Consider the following 6,000-nt stretch of genomic DNA (forward strand, 5'->3'; position numbering starts at 1 on the left):
GGAATTTTTTGTTGAGTGGTTCACACCTGCCCTCAACCATGGGGTTGAGTAATGTGGTCGATGCTAGAATTGCCTCTCAGCTCTGACACCTGTAGAAATCACAGCATAAGTCAAACAGTGGCAAACCTCTCCATAAAGAGAGGTTTGTGCCACCATAAGGCTTGTGGCAGAAAAATTCTGACCTGCCTCCAGAGGTAGGTGTGACTGGAGCTGCCTGTCAGAAGTGGCTTTTTTACTGTAGAATCATCAGTAGCATCAAGCGTGACAATATGGCATTCTTGAGAGCTCCTGGGAATGTGCACATGGCTTTGCAGACAGTGTTTACCCTCCTATCCTTTCACAGGTAGGGATTAAAAATTGCCCAGAGTTCAAATATTTAATGTTCTTCCTGTTTTTCTGTCCCTGGAATGTCTCAGTGTGGCCTGACTTAATATCAACGTGCCACACACCCTCCCTCACCCAGGTTACCCTGTGCGGGAAAAGCTGGATGATCAGTTCCTATTGACTCCAGGCTTCCTCGGTCTGTAAACCGATCCGTGTCCTCCATAAGTTTGGGGGGAGCTTCCTAAAGCTTTCTGTTCTGTGTTATGTTCCTTTCCAGACTACAAAAAGACATTAATTTTGATAATGAGGATAATTTTGTTCACATTTTACAATGTTTTGTCTTGTTCCTTCAAAGGCCATGGAGAATACAAGCAAGAGAAATGCAAAAGGGGAGGTAAGAATTATTCTGTGCAGTTTCCTATGGCAGAGGTGCTAAGTTCTAGCCTTTTAAAATGAAGCTAGATTTAAAATCTGTTCCTTAACTCTGAGTTTTCCAGATGACCCCCCGCCCCCTTTCTTCCTCTATTTTCTCAACATGCCTGTCACCTAAGTCTGCTTGGAAAGAGGGAGTATTTGAGTGAGGAAGTGGTGCTCCTAGATGTTTGGCAGAGTGGGCTGACATTTGAAGTCACCACAGCCTGCAAGAAGTGTTGTGTGGCCGAGGGCCCAATTACAGTTGCTATGGTAGCAGCTGTGGCCACTGTTTCCACGTAGCACATAAATGTAGTCTCTTATGGAAGTGAGCTGAAGTGTCTTACAAGAGTACACAGGACCTGGGAACACTGATGTCTTAGACTGGCTGCTAGAACAAGATAGCATAGACTGACTTAAACAACAGAAATTCATTTCTTATGGTTCTGGGCCTGGGAAGTCTAAGAACAAGGTGTGGGCAGATTTGGTTCCTGGTGAATGCTCTCTTCCTGGATTGTGGTTGGCAGCCTCCTCGTTGTGTCTTCATACAGTGGAGAGAGGGAGCCCGTGAGCCCTGGTTATGGTTCCCCTTATAAGAACACCAGTCCCATCATGGGGACCTCACTGTCAAGACCTCATCTAAGCCATTTATCTTTTAAAGGTCCCACCTTCAAATGCCATCACTTTAGGAATTAGGGCCAACATATGAATTTGGGGGTACATAAACATTCAATTCGAAGCAAGCAATCATGAGGCATTATACACATCAAAGTCATTACACTTTCCATTGACCCCAGGAACTTTGAGAGGCAGGTCACATATGCTGAAACTGGAATTTTCGGCCCCATGCCCAACTCCAGAGGTACCACACATCAGTTCCAGCCACTCATCTCCAGGATCCAGATAAAGAGACAAGTAATGGTGGAGGGCAGAGAAAGGAGGTTTATTATGTGACACTGACATGCATGGGACGAGGCAAAGTAAGCACTTCAGTCTGTTTTCCACCATCTTCAGGGTGTAGACACTTGCTTTAGTGTGAAAGGTTAAGAATAATTACTAAACAGTCCTGGTCAAAGCTGTGGTCTGGTTAATCATCATCTCAATCCTGGTTTGGGGAGAGTTCTAGAGAAATTGTTATCTTTGTGATCACTTGAGGGCAGCAATCTGGTCAGGATAAGTAAGTCATGGTGGTGCAGAGCTCTGTCCTGCAGAGGCTCTGGTGGTTCCTTTTTTGTGGAGCAGCTTCCTCCTCCCCTCCTTGTAAAGATGTTATCAATCAGTCCTGTCCTTCATGAATTCCAAGGTGACTGCAATGTGAATGGCTCAGAGCAAAGACAGATACAACATGGACATAGGGATGCCAAGACTTTCTTCTGCTCTTAGTTAATTTTGGGGCTCAAGTAAGGAGTCAGTGCAAAAGCACTTCCCTCCCCAGGACAGAGTTGCATTTTGGTTCCACCACTGGACTCTCATAGAGGTTACAGCCCTCCTCAGCTCACCCTGCAAAGGAATGGAACCCCCAATGTAGAAACCAATCCTCCTGGACATGCCAGAAGGCAGAAGGGAAGCCACCCAAGTGCACTCATTCTGATTGACTTTCCAACCACGTTTACAGAACAGCAGCAGGCTGGTGAGAGAAGCCCAGGTCTGAGAGCCCAGATTTCTCATATGCTTGAGTTTGCATATTTACCACAAATCCACAGCCACTCTTCTTTCCTCTTTTCATTCCACCTTCATCTCCGACCTCCACCCCGAAGGGTCTTTTGCACCGTCCTGAGGGTGGCGCAGAGCTGATTTTCCTTTTCATCTCAGATTTGTGCACCTCGCTCCTTGCATTTTCACGGCCCATGGGACATGGTGTGGGGTTGGGATATCTGCTTGGGTCTCTGTTCTTTACTTCCTTAGTAGTATTATCTCTAATGATGCAAAGCATTAGACACTTATTTTCTACTCTCTCTTAAGTCGTTATTAAAATGAACTGAATGCTTCTTTACACTTTCATGTTGTTTTGTGATATATGTTATGCAGGTCAATTTTATTTCAAATGATCTCTACTCATTTCTAGCATACTCTTTGAATGTGGCCAGACTAGCATAGTTAATGGTTAGTTTTGCAATCAATAATTTTCTTGCTAATAGATTTACCCCGAATGAACCTTTGGACTGTTGACCAAGAGGAAATCACTTGTATAAAAAAGTACTTACATTTTCTGGCCCAGTATGTAACAGGCTTAGAGGTCATAATAAAAAGTAAAAATCTGATCAGACTGAGAATCAACAATTCTTCTTAGATTTGTCAGAAAAATGAGGTTACAGGGCACACTGATGGCTCCAAAATCAGAGAGACAGAGCAGCAGATAGGAGGAGTCAACTTACCAGAGCAGAAATTCATAAGGAAAAACTTCCAAGGGAACTGTTCTAGGGTAGAAAACCTGAACTGCAATTGACAAATTTCTAGCTCAGGATAGACAAGTCTGAGAGTCAGCCACTCCACAGGGGACAGTCATAGGTATAGTTGTGCCCCACACTTTTGACTCCAGAACCTCTACTAGGTCCACAAAGTGAATATCCCCCCAGTACACCATGTCTACCTTTTAACAAGAATTATAAAGCATACTAAAAGAGGGAGAATCACACACACACACACACACACACACACAGAGCAAGAGAGAGAGAGAGAGAGAGAGAGAGAGAGTCTTAAAGAGACTGAACAAGCATCAGAATCAGGCAGATATGGCAGGAATGTTGGAATTATCACATTTGTGTCTTGGGGTCTCAGTTTTCTACTGCTATAACAGAATACCACAGACTGAATAACTGATAAACAACAGAAGTGCTTTTGTCTCACGGCTTGGAGGCTGGAAAGTCCAGTTGAGAGGTATCTATAGAGGGCCTTTTTGCTGCGTCATAACATGACAAAAGACATTGAATGGCAAGAGTGCTCATGAGAGAGACAGAAAAGGCCAGTCTCTCCTCTTTTATAACTAATGGTCTTATTCCATTCACGAGAGTGGCATTCTGATGACCTAATCACCTCTTAAAGTTCCTACCTCAATATCATCACAATGGCAATTAATTTTTAATGTGAGTTTTGGAGAAGCGTTTAAGCCACAGCAACAGAGAAGTAACACATACATATATAGTACATATATATATCATATATATGATTAATATGCTAAGGGCTTTAATGGAAAAATTATACAATGTGGAGAAAGTAATCAGAGAGATGGAAATTCTCAGGAAAAATAGAAAAGAAATGTTAGAGTCCCCCAAAGGTTCAACAGAAATTAAGAGTGCCTTTGATATGTTCCTTAACAGTCTGGGCAGTGCTGAGGAAAGAAATCTCTGAGCTTGAGAATAAATTAATAGGAATTTTCAGAGAGGCAAGGAACAAAGACAGAACAAAACAGAGGATCAAATGACTGTAGGGTGATTGTAAAAGGTATAACATCTGTGCAGTGAGAATATTAGAAGGAAAAGAGAAGAGGACAAAGCAATATTTGGAGTAATAATGACTAAGATTTTCTCCAAATTAATGCCAGACACCAAAACATAGATCCAGGAAGCTCAGCGAAAACAAGAAAGGATAAATACCAAAACCAAATACAACTAGGCATATCATATTCAACCTTTAGAAAACCAAAGGTTGATAAGAATTAGATTTAGGATGGTTGCCTAAAAGGTGGTTGACACTAGGTGGGGCCCAGTGGGAAGACTGAGGTCATTAGGATTACACCCTTGAAGGCAATAGTGGACTCCCAGTCCCTTCCTTTACCTCTCCTTTTCATTCCAGTACTGAGGTGAGCAGCTTTGCCCGACCATGTGTCTCCATCATGATATGCCACCTTGCCAAAGGCCCAAAGCAATGGGGCCTATGAACTGAAACCTCCACAGCTGTGAGCCAAAATAACCCTCTTCTCCTTATTTGTTCTTATCTTAAGTATTTGTTACAATAATGAAAAACTGACTATCACAAAGATAAAGGGAGACAATCTTGAAAGAAGTCAGTGTAGGAGGAAGGAGTATGTGTGGACATTTTACTTAATGATGAACAAAGATATGAATTATATCTGACTTCTCAAAACCATGCAATCAAGGAGAGAATGGAGTGAAATACATGAAATATTCAGAGGAAAAACAAAACCCATGAACAAATTCTTTCCTCTATGAAATTATTCTTCAAAAGTCAAGGAGAAATAAAGACTTTGCTTGATAAAATTTAATGGAATTTGTTGCCAGTAGTCCTATGTTTCTAGAAATGCTAAAATAAGTTCTTTAGAGAGAAGCAAATAATGTAGATCAGAAACACGGGACTACATAAAGAAACGAAGAGCACTGGAGAAGGAATAAGTGAAAGTAAACACATATATTTCTCATTTGTAATTGAGCTAACAGATAATAGTGTCCTAGAAACAATAATAGTAGCAATGTATCCTCATACATTGTATGTGCTTCTGTATAAGTGAAGTGGATGATAGCAGTGAATAAGGAATAAGAGGGGAATTTAGGGATTTTTTGTGTTATAAGGTACTTTTCCTATATGTGAAGTGATAAAAGTGTTATTCTAAAGTGAGCTTAGATTCATTATAAGCATATATTGCAAGCTCTGAGGAAATCACTAAAAAATACAACTGTTAAGAAAGGAAAGAAAATAGAATTATATAAAAGGCTCAACTAACACACAAAAGGAAAATAAAGTGTTGAAGACAAAAATAGGAACAGAGAAAAATGGCAGCATGTAGAAAACAGCAACAAACATGGTAGATATTAATCCAATCATATTAATAACCATTTAAGCAGTAAGTGTCTGAATATATTGATTAAAAGGCAGAAATTGTCAGGATGGATCAAAAAAACAATACCTAAGTATATCTTGTTCACAAAATCCCACTTTAAATATAGAGACACGTATAGATTAAAAGTAAACACGTGAAACAGTCATACCATGCTAACACTAACCAAACTAAAGCAAGAGTAGCTATATTAATTTCAGGTAGAGTGGACTGCAGGGAACGTGATCAGGAATAGAGAGGCTCTAGATGATGACAGAAAGACAATACTTCCAGAAGACGTAACAGCTCTCAGTGTGCATGCACCTAACAACAGAGCATCAAAATACATAAGGCAAAAGCCAATCACTTTCCTGGAGACCAGCAATGGAAAAGTATAATTTGAAATTAAAAACATATTACCATTTATGTTAGAACTTCCCCCCAATATAAAATACTTAGGTATAAGTTCTAACAAAATATGTGAACGGTCTTAA

The sequence above is a fragment of the Castor canadensis genome, chromosome 4 (genome assembly GCF_047511655.1).
Source record: "Castor canadensis chromosome 4, mCasCan1.hap1v2, whole genome shotgun sequence".
Lineage (NCBI taxonomy): Eukaryota > Metazoa > Chordata > Mammalia > Rodentia > Castoridae > Castor > Castor canadensis.